This window comes from Canis aureus, chromosome 2 (genome assembly GCF_053574225.1).
Source record: "Canis aureus isolate CA01 chromosome 2, VMU_Caureus_v.1.0, whole genome shotgun sequence".
Classification (NCBI taxonomy): Eukaryota; Metazoa; Chordata; class Mammalia; order Carnivora; family Canidae; genus Canis; species Canis aureus.
Genome location: NC_135612.1, coordinates 80,734,986 through 80,752,076, shown reverse-complemented (window position 1 = coordinate 80,752,076; position 17,091 = coordinate 80,734,986). Strand labels below are relative to the sequence as shown.

Sequence of the window (17,091 nt, the reverse complement as noted above, 5' to 3'; positions counted from 1 at the left end):
ATATTAATCTGTGAGTTTCAAAAATATATAGGATATGTGAAGAACAGAACAGAATTAAATTTGGTATTTTTTCCTGAAAGTCTCCTCTCCAGAAGGCAGTGCTTCCAGGAATGGTCGCACACTGTCAGCTCATTTGTGTTGCCAGTGCTGCTACCTCGTTCCCAGAAGAGCATCTGTGGATTTTTGGAGAGAATGCTATACTTCTGGGAATGGTGCCCAGAACATGCAAGCTTCCGTGTCATTTTAGAAAGTTAGAGAGGGGCAATAAAATCTTCATTTGCTGCAATCTTTTATGTGCAGTCATCAGTCGTAGGGCTAACAGCTGCAATATCCATATATTCTTATTTGTGGATTAAAAAAAAAGAGACTTTTCCTAAAATGCGAGCCTGGGATTTTTCTCCATCAAGCCCACCTCTTCACTGTTCTCTTTCACTCTCAAAGGGACAGAGCAAGCATTAACAATAACCAAAGACACTACTGACATCCATAAAAGAGATGTATATGTCAAGGAAGTTATTATTTCCCCTCAGCTCAAAGAAGCACCTAAAAATATTAGAAGGATCTTACAGGTAACATGGATAGTTTATGAAAGCTTAAGCATTGCAGACATATAATCACTGGCTTAATATTTGGGTATTCATTTTAATGCACATTAGAAAAATATAATTAACACACTAAGCTTGATATCTAATGAATATTTTGCTGCCTTAGGATGGAGCTAAAATAAACAGTGACACAGTGATCTGTGTAACTACAACTAGGTACTCAGAAAGTCCAGAGAGAGTTAATGAAGCCTTTAAATCGAAATGTTTTGCTGTTATGATTTGTAAGCATCAAAAATAGAATGATAGAAGTTGGGGCATGGGATTTTAAATATTGGCTGACAGGTATTATCTCAATTATTTTTAATCAGGGTGGTATAACTACATTTTAAGAAGTTAATATTAATCCTGTTAATTATGCATACATGAAATAAAATGAGCGGGAATTGGTTTTGTGTTATGTGTGTGTGTGTGTGTGTGCGTGTGTGTGTGTTTGTGTCTGGATATGTTTTCTATTCCATGGAACATATTTCAGATCAGTGGTTTAAAGAAGAGAATGTTAATACATAGAAGTAAAAGTTAAAAATGATATGAGCAATCAAGAAGTTAACATGATTAAGTGCTCAAAATAGTATCAGGCACATAGTACAGATATTAAATTGCAGCTATTATTACTACTATTACTGATAGCACTATTAATATTGTTAGGTTTGATTGTGATGAAATCTGCATATGTCTTCAGAGAGAGATACAAATTAATAACCTAGGGACACCTGGGTGGTTCAGTGATTGAGCGGCTGCCTTTGGCCCAGAGCATGATTCTGGAGTCTGGGGATGGAGTCCCACATCCGGGTCACCACATGGAGCCTGTTTCTCCCTCTGCCTGTATCTGTGCCTCTCTCTCTGTGTCTCTCATGAATAAATACATAAAATCTTAAAAAAAATAAATTAATAACTTTAATTTTCTACTAGTTTTGTAGGACTAATAGCTCCAAAGTAAATAGTGAGAGTATGATAAAAATATTTAAAATGTGAATTTTCATGAAACTGTAAATAAGAACAAACTATTTAAGTTTGGAGATGCTTCCCAATTCTGACCTCAAGAAACTCCCAAAGAATAAGGCAACATAGAAAGATGTCCAAGCATTGTAGAAATTTGCTAACACTCTAATTGGATAAAAATGCTAACATTTTAGAATACTCATTTATCATGTTTTATTTACTTGCAAAGCTTATAGTTGCTGGAGTAATTTGTAAATAAACTTATCATATCCGTTGCCAAAATAGTTTGAAATAATAAGCAGGGACCAGCAAAATAACTGGTAAGTTGCTTCTGTCAAATAAAATAGTTCATTGGAAAATTACAGAGGTAGCTAAAAACTTATGACAGTAAATACTGTCGCAGCTAGAATAAAATCTATTCACTCAAAATAGACTAATCCTTTGATATGATTTTAGTTAGTATTCAGTGTATTATAAATATGCTAAGTACTGTGACCTCGGAAATCTTTAGTTCTATCAGTCTTGGCTGATCATTACAATGGAGTAGAGATTTTAGAATTTATGTAATAAATTCATGACATAGTATGAAATTGATTTACTGGGATGAACACAAATAGTACTAAAGTCATAGTTGGTACAAAATAAGAACAAATGGTTCCACATAGTCAAATTGTATCCTAGAAAGTAATATTCCACATCCTACACCCACTGTCCTCCATTCCACACCACCCCAGATACGTGGAAGACTTAAAAGACATACACAAAGCTGAAAAAAAATCTATCATTATAAAGAGAGGCAACTGAACTCTTGAAATGTTTTTTTAAGATTTGTCTGAATTGGGAAATTACAAGAAGACTTTTTGACCATGGTATGTTATGTTATTTTATGTGTTGGGATGCTTAAGTTATAAATTCATCTGAAATACTACATGTTTAAAAGTATTTTGAACGCTATAAAGGCATTGTTGATGAATAGCAAAAGTAAAAGGTCTTCACATATAATTTCCCAAATTCGATAGTACTTTTTGTACTGCTAAGAAATGCTTTTGTCTCCAGTTGCTGCAAACACCACCAAATCACTTGACACATTCAGAAGAACTGAATTCGAGGAACAGCTCAGCTGGCCACTTGGGAAAAATTTTTGTTATTCAAGGTTACTTATTTTAATTAACAGTGAACACTCAGAATCAGAATTTATCACAAAAAGCAACTAACTAATTTTTCTAATTTCCAAATATGTATATATTTCTATCAGGTTCTCAGAATTGGTTAATATAAAAAGTTATATTATGTAACTTATCTTGCTAAATTAAGCTTCATTAATGTTAATTAAGTTTCAAGGATTCAAAACTTGATTACTGAGCTATAATAAATATTTTCATTCTCATTCTTGAAAAATTAGTTTCTAAGCATGTAATTTTTGCATTGATTAAATTATTGACTGCTTTTTATTGATTTTTAAAACCTTTAATATTTAATAGTATTTTAGTATAATGGCATTAGTTATTATAATGGTGATAAGAGTGTGCATAATCACTTTTAGGCAAAGAAAATTTATAAAATGTTAAGTAAATGACAGTATAGCTAGCTGGTAAACAAATACAGGGGTGCATATAAATTACAATTTTATAAACTATCTTAAACTAAAAAATAGAAGGTAAATCTTTCTGGATTTTAAATCCATTTGAAGATATGACTGAATGTCCATGATGAAAAAACTGGTAGAGTGTCTATCAAGTAGATAAAGAATCTGACTAATCAAATTCATACAGGTTTACTCAAATGCTATTTGACAGAACCTTTCATGAGAAAGATCAGCTTTCTGGATCAAATTGTAAACCACATAAATCTTTGATTCTCATTTGTTAGAAACTTTATTAAAGTCAATTTGCAAAGAAGTAATCAGTATTACAGTTAGTATAATAAATCTATTGCTATCGATGATAAAAATATGTGTAATACCTTGTCTCAAAATGAATTTGATTTATAATTCTTATGCCACTTGGGAAATATAATTGTATAATGTAGAAAGAAAATAAATATAGTGATCAGAGGGCCTGAAAAATTTCCTTGGGAATTTAGAAATATTTCCAGGTCTTAAACAATTATTGCAAGAATTTGAGACTATGACAAGTGACTTGTCACATTTGGTTACTGGACAGATTTCATTAGTCAACCTACACACCCAACCTACACACCGTGCTTGGCATCAAATGTTAGGACAGGCTGTGACAATAAAAGTGACATTCAGGAGCATAGCCACTTCTTGGCACTGTAAGCCATAATCTTGGTGTTTCAATAAAAAGACAACAGTTGAATAAATCAACTACTTCCCTTGGGAAGGTGACACAACCCAGAGAAGCACTTAATAGCTAAAAATTCACATGAAGAAATGTGTTACCATTATTTGAAAGAAGGGAAATATTTACAGGACCAGGTGGTCAATCCTGACTTGCTACAGTTATCTAGAATTATCTAGTATTACCCGATTACTAGGGTGTATAATAACCCTAGTCATTCTAGAATATCTCACCTCTTTTCCCCTAAATAAACTCTCAGGCAATATTTTATATCTCAAGCATTTGTCCCAAGGACAGATTACTGGCTCTGCAAACTTTACAGGAATGCTCTGATTTTTAAGAGGCTTTTCTTATGAGGATAAAAATATGAGATAATTTTGGGTTTTGAACTTAGGAAATTCAGACATCCAAGTACTTATGTGCTCTAAAATCTGATCATACATTAGTTTTTTTTTTTAATTGATACTATGATCCCAAAATAATTAAGTCTCATCACATTCATTGCTTGGATATCAGTTATTTAACAACATCTGCTCTATTTCCTTTTGGTAGGATTTGCCTATTTATTATGACTCACAAAGCATGAACATCCTCGATCCCAGATTAGTGCCAAAAGGGACATCATGAATCATTTAATTCAATTTGTTCATTTTAGTACAGTGAAATTACAATTTGAACAATTTTAGCACTTTTTAAAATATTGCAATAATCCATTAGTACTATAGCTAGCTCTAAAACTCAGGTATCTCGATTCCCAAACCAGTGTTTACCCTCTGTCAAACGGTTTCTTATATTTCTGAATTTAGTCATTCCACTAAAGATTTTGAACATTAGCAAAAGAGGCACTTAAGTGATTGGTGTTTGATTGAAAAGATACAGATTGGTGTGTGCATATTTAATGCTAACTATCAATATTTAGGCCTTTATCACAGTGCTTGATGGTAGTCTAAATAATAGCTAATGGAAGTGACACAAAGGTAAAAAAGGAGGGATATGTAGCCAATAATCACTGTGCCAGACAATATATATTCTCCAGAACATACTTTATGAGGTAAACTGAAAAATAACAAAAGCTGCTAATAAAATAAAATAACAAAAGCTACCATAGTTTGAAGTAAATACTATATGTTAGTCACTTTGCAAATAAGCTCATTTGATTTCTGTAAAAACATCTCTGTTTTCTGTCCCAGAAACAAAACTATATAAGAAAAAAATAAGGCTCAGAATTTTTTAAAAAGATTTTTATTTATTTATTCATGAGAGACACAGAGAGAGAGGCAGAGGCACAGGCAGAGGAAGAAGCAGGCTCCATGCAGGGAGCTCGACATGAGACTCAATTCCAGGTCTCCAGGATCATGCCCTTGGCCAAAGGCAGGTGCTAAAGCGCTGAGCCACCTAGGAGTCCCTAAGGCTCAGAAATTTTAACTGTGATCTATTGATCAAGCTCAGGTCCTCAGAAATATGCTCATATGTGCCACACACTCTCAACATTCATTCATCTTCATGACTGTCATTATCTCATTTTCTTCAAAATGTTTCAACATATGATATTCTCTCTGCTTAAGAGTATTGTTCTGGACATCCTTTTCCTTTTCCCACCATTTATTTTTTCCTCCTGGACTAAGAACACCGTAGATTTGGAAATATCTTTCACATTTGTATCAGAATTTAGCATAGTACAGAACATAGATGAAGTGCTCTCAACAACTTTTTTTTTTTTTTAAATAGCATTCTTTCACCTCTGAAGCTGATGAATATTCTTGTGAACAATTAGTAACAATCTATTTGGATTTCTAATTCAGCTGTGTTCAGTCATTGAGGAAGAATTATGTCACACACAAAAAAATTAATACTGATGCTGTCAAGTGAGCCCATCTGTATTCTGGACCCTGTATATTAGTTATCCCTGACCTTAGTTATAAAACAGAATTCCACTTTGGGATAGCTCGTATCAGTCAGGGTTCTCCAGAGAAATAGAACTAGTGGGATATGTGCATACTCATAATAACAGATTTACTTTTAGGAATTGGCTCATATGATTGTGTGGGTTGGTAGTTGTGCCAGCTGGAAACTCAGGCAAGAGTTAACGTTGCAGTCTTGAGTCAAAAATCCATAGGGCAATCCAGGAGACTGGAAACTTAGGATTCCTATGTTACAGTTTTGAGGCAAAGTTCTGTGTTCTCTGGGAAAACTCAACCTTGCTCTTAAGGTTTTTAACTGATCGGATGAAACACACATTTGGAATGTAATTTCCTTTGTTTGAAGTCTACTGATTGTAAATATTAATCACATCTACAAAACAACTTCACAGAAATATGTAGACAGGTGTTTGACCAATAACAAATCACCATAGTCTAGCCAAGTTGATATTTTAAATACAGCCATCACAGATACCACAAATACTAGTACTTCAACAATAGTGCAGACATAAGGCTTCCAGAATATCTTTCTCTGCATTGTATAACCCCTCACTAAGGGATGCTTGGGTGGCTCAGTGGTTGAGCATCTGCCTTCAGCTCAAGGCATGATTCCAGGGTCCTGGGATCAAGTCCCACATCGGGCTTGTACATGGAACCTGCTTCTCCCTTTGCTGGTCTCTCTCTCTCTCTCTCTCTCTCTCTCTCTCTGTGTGTGTGTCTCATGAATAAATAAATACAAATCTTAAAAAAAAAAAATAAACCCTCACTAGGTCTAAGTAGAGATGGTTGAAGATGGTTTGAGGTTTTATTACAACCCCTGCCCACTAGCAACTCAGTAATGATGATTGGGTTAAGAAATATGTAAATCTTGGCTACCAGTCTTTGTCTACAATCAGCTCCAGATGGTACTTAGAAGTCATACTGTATCAGAGCCTAAGTATTTGCTTAAGGGTATGAGGTGTGATGGAAAGTTACTGGATACTTTTTCTATATCAAAGTAACTGAGAAAGACATGTGATTGCTAAAACTGATATCTGAAAGGAGAAAGGAGGAAACTAAAACCTTTTGAGAAATCTAACAATATTCAGGAAGTTTTTGCCTGGGATTGCCCTGAAAAATTAATATAGCTTTCCAAGTATTCTTGATTTTTACAAAAGTAGTTGTCATTATTGAGTTATGCCCCAAACCTAAGATCTGGTATATTTCTAATTCTGTTTTCAATTTCAAACACAACACTGAGGATATAAGCATAGCACTTAAGCAGTGATTTCTTGTGAACAAATCCTGGATTTCTCAATACACTCATGATGATGCATTATCTGCTTTCAAGAAATGCAATATCATTTACAAAAAAAAAAAGATCATTCTTTAAACGCAGAAAACTCAGGTTGAATGTGCTCTGCTGCTGACCACCTTCTGCATACCTACTTTAAAAACAAATCTGAGTGATAGGTCATAGAGTAATAATTTAACTTGATAACTATTTCACACAATTCTTTCATTATCAAAACCTAAATAGATGTGCTATAATAACTGAAATCTGTATGAGCATAAGCTACAGATTTTTATGGAAGTATTAATTAAACAAGCATGTCCAGGAAAACACTATGTATATGTTGATACAAATCAGACTTAAGGATTAGCATAAGATCACAGCAGAAGTTTATAAAGTAACTGGCACAAATATAAAGGTAATTTCAGAACTTCTTACCTGTCTTAATAGAGTTATTCAAAGTTGAATTTAAATCTTTTTTTAGTTTTTTTGAATTTTTAAAAATTTAATTATTTAGAAAATATTTAATATCTCAATTCAAGCTAGAATTTTTTTTTTTTTTTTTTTTTTTACTGAGAAAACCAATATCGTAAGGCAAATGCAATAGTAACACACAACAGCAGTTTCTCTTCACTGCCATGCAGAAATGACGACTCAAAAGTCAATAGCTGTTTGACATTCTCAGTAGCATCTCCATGCTGGCAGATTTGAACTTACTGAATGTCTGTTTTTAGTATGCTTGTAGGAGGAAACCTCTTTTTTTAGAGTGATCTTTTTTGTTTATTTTCAATATGTAATGAAAACAACATATGGGTTCTAGCAAACAGTTGATGGACTTTTTTTCCCCAAATGTTTTAAATGAACTATTTTTACTCACAGGGTCAGTTCAAATTTCAGGAAAGAGATCATTATCAGGTCTCAGCCAAAAGCACAGGTTTTAAACTTGATGAAACACTCTGCTCCTCTCATTATTTTTCAAGAAGGTGGGAAAGAGCCTACTGGTAGTTTCATCAGAGGATCCAACTTAAAGAGCTCTCCACTATTTTCTTACTGTAGTGGTTTGACTATCGAGTTTAGCCCAGAATTTTGCATGAATAAAAAAAGATTTTATTGTAGGGTTGGTTTTTATTTGGACTTTTATTTTATCACTGCCCTTGAACGTTGTCAGTGGTGCCTTCAGTTACTCAGTCTTGTTCTTTGGTTTTTCCTTCAAGAGTAAATTATCAGAAAGAGTAGCCTTTTTCCCCCTTTAGTGTAGGTACTTTTTCTTGCTTTTTCTTGGAAGGCAGGTTGATCGAGACTTAGTGTGCATGTTTCCTCTGAATTTCTTTTATGCACATTTTGAATCTTGTAGTGAAAATGAACTATACATATATAACACTGAACCTGGTTTAATTAATTAATTAATTAATTAGTAACTTCAAATTACCAATTTGAATTACACATGTTGGGCTTGCTAGCTTAGGCCAGTTGCCTCAGGGTATTATTGTTGAAAGACAGTTTAAAGCATTTGGCTCTGAGGAGTCATAACCTCTTAGGATAGAAAATATTTTATATATCAAAGTCTTTTTGAATTTTAGAGTACTATAGCAACATTTCTAAGACCAAGCTTTCTTAAAACCATGGTGATGCTTGACTCGTAAAATACTATTTGTTGTGTATGATTTGTATGGAGAAAACAGATTGTTTCTTTTTCCATTTTTATTGTGTACTTGTTAATCTATTTCTAAAGGTATTATGCTAATTATAACACTACTCTTCACATTCAGAATCCGAATTGCTCATTTTCAAGTTTTCCTTTTTTTTCAAATTGTAATCTGTTAATTACTTGTTTAATGGAGTGTGTAATTACCTACTTTAAGTTAGGAAACTGTTTCCATTTCAAAGAGAGAAACCTATTTTAGAAATGAAAGAATATAAATGCAATCCTTTTTGATACAGAATATAACTCTTTACTTCCCTTAATGGTTCTAAGTGAGAAAATGAGATTGAAAAACAACTCATTATATTTTCTCTTTATGTCTTTGTGCATACCACATCAAACATAGGTGAAATTTACGACAAAGGTAACAGGTTGTCATTTAGCTACATTTTGCAGTGTAATTTTACTCTCCATTCATGCCATGTAAATGACTAATCACCAGAGTAGAAGGAAAACCAAGTTATTAATGTGATACATTTTTTAAAGTGTTTTCTTTTCTCAAATACTTAGCCAGAGGAGCAAACTGAGTCATAAAAGAGATTAAGTGAGAGAAGAAGATATAAGTGAAGTAGAGCAATTTAGGAAATACAACAGTAATAAATAATGTTAATTAAGTTCTGGGCTTTACATAGCTTATATGGTTTACACGAATGATTTAATTTTTTCTAAGCAACAACAAGTATAAGGAATAGCCAGACTGGTCTTATGTCATCTCTGAGGAAACTGAGCCTTATAGATATTAAGTAAAATTGGCCATTGTCCCTGAAGCAGCAGTATAGTCTTCATACTCTAAGCCGTTGCTTCCAAACAAATTGCTAGTTACTATAATGGAAATAACTGGATTTATATACTCCTAGGGAATGAAAGAGAATGGACTTATTCATATGTTGTAATGAACATTCTTTTGCTTGGTGGTCTATAATGTTGGGAGTTGGAAATTGATCAGAAGAGCTCCTGATAACAAAATCTGCATATCACATGGGGACAGAAGCAATATACCAGACCTCATCTTGCTGAAAATATTTGTAATTCAAAAATACGTAATACCAAGACCTACATGAATGCTTTGAAAAACTAGTGGTTAAGTGGAGTTATATCAGCAAAGAATGGCAATTAAGGAACTTCAAAATTTCTGTTTCCATAAAAGCAAGAAAGAGTGGCAAAAATTGGCTGAATCAACTTTTTCTATCTGCTAGAAATTAAACAAAATCCTCCAAGGAGGTTGAAGAGGTGTTTATTTGACAAAAACAAAACAAAACAAAACAAAACAAAAAAGGCTAAATCTCTGTGGGAACAATGAGGTTTTGGTCATTTTAATTTGTCTTGCTCCTACCACTCCTCTCTCCAGTAGTCCAAAACCAATTGCCCACAAACCTGGTGAAATCCAGCATTCTAGTAGATAGCAGAGGGAGAACAAAAGGGTTGAGACTCCTTCAAAGCTTCATCCTCAGAGAATCAATAATTTTTGTCTGATGATTCCCTGGAAGATTCAATTTGTAGGCATGTATTTATTTGCCCTGAGCTGAAGCTCCCCCAATGAGAAAAAGCTTCTCTCTGGAGATATGTGTTGTTTATTTACAGAGCTGTCTGAAAAAGTGAGGCTAACAACGAGTTAATCAAAATACTTAAAATGAAAATCTGGGGAATGAGGTGCCCATAGAAACTTTTAAAAATTCCAATAGCATTCTGGGAAAATAGTCAAACAGGAACACAGATATGGCTTTGCACACATTCAGAAAAAAGATGATAAGGCCCTGAGCTCTCAACTCTGGCTGCCCTCTAGATGCTGAGAAATTAGAAAGTAAAAGCTAAGGTAGAGTTAGTTGTCAACCATCTGTTGAAGACATGTCTCAACAGGCAGAAACAGTTTTTCAGCTAAGACTAGGAGATTTATTAAAGAAATATCTATCCATTTGTCCAATAATTATCTGTCCACTAAGTTAACCAGAGATATCAGTGGCCACACACAACAAAGAATACAGACTTTAAAGAATTAGTTCAGAAGTATAACTAACGAACTAAAATAAATATAAATAAATTACACAGCAACAACAACTAACCCTTATGAAGGAAGAGAAACTGATTTCCAGAGCTGTCACATTATATTATTTGAAATGTCCAGGATGACACAAAAAATTATGAGACATACAAATAAATAAGAAAGTATAGCTCATACACATTAAAAATCTATCAATAGATGCTATCCTTGAGGAAGCCACATATTGGACTTACTAGACAGACATTAAATCAGCTTTTAAAGATATGTTCTGAGAACTAAAGGCAGCCATGTCTAAAAACATAAAGTAATGCATGAGGATGTCATCTTACTAAATAGAAAATATCAATAATGAGCTAGACATGACACAAAAAAGAACAAAATACAATTTCTAGAGTTGAAATCACAATTAAAACATCAATGTAGGATGTCAACAGAAGATTTCAACAGTTGGAAAAAATCAGCAAATTTGAAATTCAACTGAGATTATCTAGTTTGAGCACACATCAGATACATTCAAGAGGAAAAAAGAAAAAAAAAAGAATTATTTTTCAAAAATTAATGCCTGGAGACTTCCTAAATTTGATTAAATAAATACAAAAACAAAATATTAGTTGACACTTCCAAGAAGCTCATCAAATATCAAGTAGGTGAAATTCAAAGAGATTTACATCCAAATACTTTAAACCAAACCATTAAAACAAAGAGATAATATTGAAAGCAGCAAAGAAGAAGTGACTCATGCCATATCAAATATGGGGTAGTTTTAAGATTAATAGCTAATTTCTCATCAGAAACCATGAAATCCAGGGGCACTTGAATAAGCAACTGCCTTCTGTTCAGGTCACATTCCCAGGATCCTGGAATTGATCCCCACATTGGACTCCCTGATCCTTGGGAAGTCTGCTTCAATCTCTCCCTCTGCCTCTCCCCCCTGCTCATGCTCACTCTTTCTCTCTCAAATAAATAAATAAAACCTAAAAAAGATAAAGAAACCATGAAATCCAGGAGTCATTAAGAAGCCATATTCAAAGTGCTGAAATAAAAAGACAGTTAACTAGGAATTCTATGTCCAGCAAAATGATCCTTCAGAAATGAAAAGAGCATTAAGCATTCTAGGATAAATAAATACTGAAAGACTTAGTCATTAGCAAACCAACCTTAAAGAAACACGAAAGGGAATCCTTCAAGCTGAAAGGAAAAACTACTAGGTAACCTAGTCATATGAAGAAAGAATGAACTCCAATAAAGGTAACTTCATAGGTAAATTTAAAAGTGTAAAAAACATTTTCTTTTCTTCCTCCTGAGACAACTATTTAAAAGATAACTGCATAATGCATTAATTATATAATATGTTGATGACATAAAATGAATAAAGATGTTTTGTACAAAAATAACAGAACAAAAGAAAGAAAAGGTAAGGAGCTCTATAGGATCAAAGTTTCTATGCACTATTGAACTTAAGTTGGTATTAGTCTGGACTAGATTTTTATAAATTGCATTAACTATAAATTTTATTAAGAAATGACTAAAATTATAGTAAAATACATGACAGGAATAAAATGGTATGCTGGAAAGTATTTGACACAAAGGAAGGCAAAATGCAAGAATAGAAAAACAAAAAAAAATGATACATACATACACTCACACACACATATCCAATAGCATATGGCAGATATAAATCCTACCTTATCAGTAATTATTTAAATGTAGATGGATTTAAAACTTTCATTAAAAATCAAGTTTTGGGAGTATGTTTTAGAAAAAAAAAGATAGCAAAACATGACAGAAGTATATGCTGTTTCTAAAGTAGCACACTTTAGATTCAGACACAAATAGATCGAAAGTAAATATATGGAAAAAAAAAGATATTTCATGAAAATAGTGACCAAAAGAGAGCTAGAGTGGCTATTCTAATATAAGGCAAATAGACGTTGAGACAAAGTTTGTTACTAGAGAAAAAAAAAGATTTTATAATAAAAAATCAAGGCAAAAATGTATATGTGAGTATAAACACATATGCACCAAATAACAGAGCTCAAAATATGTGAAATAGAAACTGTCAAAATTGAAGGCACAATTCAATAAAAATGGGTATACTTCAACACACGACTTTCAAAAATGGATAGACAGAAGATCTATAAGGAAAGAGTAGATTAAGACGATACTATAAACTGATTAGACCTAACATCTATCTGTATACAACAAACAGTAGAATGCACATGGAACATTCCAAGATAGACTATACGCTAGTCAATAAGACAAGTCCATAGTCTGAAAGGATTGAAAATATACAAAGTATTTTCTCAAACTTCAGTGGCATGAAATTAAAAATCAATAAAAGACATTTGGGAAATTTATAACTATAGAGGGATTAAACAACACACTCTTAACTAATCAACAGGTCAAAAAAGAAATAATGAGGGAAATAAGAAAATATTTTTTGATGTATGAAATTGAAGGCACAACATGTCAAAATGTATGAGCTGGAGCAAAATCAATTATCAGTAGAAAATTTACAGCTATAAACACATGCATAAAAAAAAAAACGTTCCGAAATCAATAATCTAACTTTCCACCTTCTAAGAAACTAGAACCAACAGACCAAACTAACTTAAAACAAACAAGTGGGGAAATCATAAATGATAGAGTGGAAATAAATAGCAAATAGAACACAGAGAAAAAGCAACATAAATTTGGTTTCCTGAAAAGATCAACAAAATTGAATAACCTTTAGCTAAACTAGTCATTAAAAAAGAGAGAGGTCTGGGTGCGTGGTTGGCTCTGCAGGTTAAGCATCTGTCTTGAACTCAGGTCATGCTTTCAGGGTGCTAGGATTGAGGCCTGCACTGGGCTCAGTGCTCAGTAGGGAATCTGTTTCCCCTTTTGCCCCTACCCCTGATCATGCTTTCTTTCTGTCTCTCAAATAAACAATATCTTTAAAAACTTTCTTTTAAAAAATAGGGGGCTGAAATGAAAGAACATTACTAATGACCTTATGGAAATAGACTTATAAGGGAAGACTATGACCAATTGTATGCCAACAAATTAGATAACCTAAAGGAAATAGACAAATTACTAGAGAGATTGAAACTACCATAACTAAATCTACAAGAAATGGTTGAATAAGAAAGACAATAACAAATAAGGAAATTTACTCAATAATTAGAAAAGTTTTGGGCAGCCCTGGTGGCTCAGCGGTTTAGCGCTGCCTTCAGCCCAGGGAGTGATCCTGGAGACCCGGGATCCAGTCCCACATCATCGGGCTCCCTGCATGAAGCCTGCTTCTCCCACTGCCTGTGTCTCTGCCTCTCTCTCTGTGTCTCTCATGAATAGATAAATTAAGTCTTAAAAAAAAAAAAGAAAGAAAAGAAAGAAAAGTTTTCACAAAGATAGGCAGAAGAGCAGATGGCTTCACTGTTATATTCTATCAAACATTTTAAGAAGAATTAACATCAATTTTTCACAAACTCTTTCAAAAATAGAAGAGGAGGGAATACTTCCCAACTCATTCTATGGGGCCAATTTTAACTTAATACAAAACCAGATAAAGAATTAACAAGAATAGAAAACTACAGAGCAATATCCCTTATGAATACACGTGCAGAATTCTCAACTTTCTTAACAAAATACTAGCAAAACAAACCCAGTAACATAAAAACAGATTGCAGACCATGACCAAGAGAGATTTACTGCACTGATGCAAAGTTGGTTGCAATATATGAAAATCAATGTAATACATTATATTAATACAATAAAGGACATATACTTAATTATGCCAAAAGGTGCATAAAACGCATGTGACAATATCTCATATCTTTTAATGATAGATGCTTAAACTCAGATGAAAAGAGAATTTCTTTACCCAATAAAAGGCATCCGCAGACAACAATTAATTTTGAATAATTGACTGCTTTCTTCATAAGATCAAGAATTAAAAGGCATCTATATTAGAAAGGAAGAACTAAAACTATTTCTATTTGAAGATGCCATGATCTTGTATATAGAAAATTGTAAGGGATACCTTAAAAAAATAGAGCTAATAAATACAGTCAGCAAGGTTCAGGACAAGATCAATATAGAAAAAGCAATTGCATTTTTACACTAGCAATGTACAATTTGAAAATTACATTAAGAAAATTTTTCAACTTATAATATTGTCAAGATGAATAAAATACTTAGGAATAAATTTTTAAAAAGGAGTGTAACACTTGTGCACTAAAACTACTAAACATCATTTTTTTAAAAGATTTTATTTATTTATTCATGGGAGACACACACAGAGAGAGAGAGAGAGAGAGAGAGAGGCAGAGACACAGGCAGAGGGAGAAGTAGGCTCCACACAGGGAGCCTGATGTGGGACTCTCAATCCCGGGTCTAGGATCACACCCTGGGCTGAAGGCAGGCGCTTAACCGCTGACCCACCCAGGGATCCCCTAAACATCATTTTAAGATACAAATAAAGACCTAAATAAATGGAACTATTTTTTTTCCTTTTTTATGGATTGTAAGATTTAATATTATTAAGATGGTGATGCTCCCCTAATTCATTTACATATTCAATGCAATCCCTACTAAATATCCTAGTTAACTTTTTCTAGCAGAAATTGAGAAGATGATCTTGCCTAAAATTAATATGAGAATTGATCCCAAAAGAGTAAAAACAATCTTGAAAAAGAATGAACGTGCAGTACTTACATTGTCCAGTCTCAAAAAGTCACTACAAAGCTATAGTAATCAAGACATTGTGGCACTGGCATAGAATAAACATATAGATAAATGGAATTTATAGGCAATTGATTTTAGAAAAATGCTGAGATTATTCAAAGGCAGAGGATACAATATCTTTAACAAATGGTGCTGGTACAAGTAGGTATCCATATACAAAAGAATAAATTTGTAGCCCTACCTTACACTATGTACAAAAAAAAATCTGAAAGAGGATCAAGTATCTAAATAGAAGATCTAAAAGCAGAGTATTGTTAGAAGAAAACAGGAGTAAGTCTTCATGACTTTGGATTTGGCAATGGATTCTTAGATACAACAACAAAAGCATGAACAACAAAAGATAAATTGAACTTCATAAAGATTCAAAACTTTTGTGTAACTAAGGACACTATCCAGATAGTGAAAAGGCAATCTATATAAGGGTGGAAAATATTTGTAAATCACATATCAGATAAAGATTTAGGATTCAAAATATATATAAAGAGTTACTAAAACTCAACAACAAAAACCAAACATCCCAAGTTAAGAAATTGGCAGCAAATATGAAATAGATATTTCTCCAAGGAAAATATACAAATGGCCACTAAACGTATGAAAACATTCTTTACATCTTTATTTTTTAGGGAAATTCAGATCAAAACCCGAATGCTGTATCACTTCATACCTACTAGGATGGCTAAAATCAGAAAAATGAACAAAAACCAATGTTGGTAAGGATTTAGAAATATTAAAATCCTCATACACTGCTAGAGAAAATATAAATGGCACAGCTGTTTTGTCACATATTTGACAGCTCTTTGCAAATATTAAACATGGAGTTACTATTTTACCCAGCAATTATTATCCCTACAAATATACTCAGGAGAACTGAAAACACATATTCTATATGTGATGTCTGTAGACATCCACAATGGATTCAGAAAAGCTAAAAGGCAGAAAGAAACCAAGTGTCTGTCAACTAGGGAATCCATAAACAAAACGTGATACATTCCTATAACGGAGTACTATTTGGCTATACAAAAATGGATAAAGTGTTGTATCATATTATACCTTGGATAAACTTTGAAAACATTATACCAAGTGGAAAAAGTCAGACAAGAAAATCCACAAATTTTAAAATTTCATGTGTATGAAGTATTCAGAATAGACAAATGCATAGAAATAGAAAGTAGAGTATGGTGGAGCAGGATTAGGGGATGGAGGAAACAGGGAGTACTGCAAAAGGGTATGAGATTTCTTTCTAGTGATGAAAAGCTCTGTAATTGGATAGAGATCATGATATTCAAGTTATATGTTAAGAACCCCTTCCCCCAAACTAGCGGTAGTCGCCTATCGCAGGAGGAATATTTTATTCTCTACACCATCTCTGTTAAATTAGGGATTAAGTGCATTGAAATTTATCCTGTTTATCCATTGCTTCATGAGAAAATTGAAAGTTTTTTTCCACCTGTATCCCTCATGATAGGATATATGTTTTATGATAGGATATATTTTTTCCTGCAACTATATTGATTTGCTTTGCTGATTTGTTTGATCAGAATTTATTATTAGAATGCTTTATATCTTGCTCATGCAGATATAAGCTTAATGGAATAAAAGAGATGTAAATGTCCCTGCAAAAAGTTTGTA

General features: G+C 33.1%; 1 long non-coding RNA gene across 1 annotated transcript in view; it reads left to right on the top strand.

Moving 5' to 3' along the window:
* LOC144302649 (uncharacterized) overlaps positions 1-17,091 on the top strand; it is a 38,940-nt gene that overhangs the window by 19,082 nt on the left and 2,767 nt on the right. Inside the window, exon 2 of the long non-coding RNA XR_013369611.1 lies at positions 16,086-16,172. This is a non-coding gene — a long non-coding RNA (uncharacterized LOC144302649). The remainder of the gene's footprint in view (positions 1-16,085; positions 16,173-17,091) is intronic.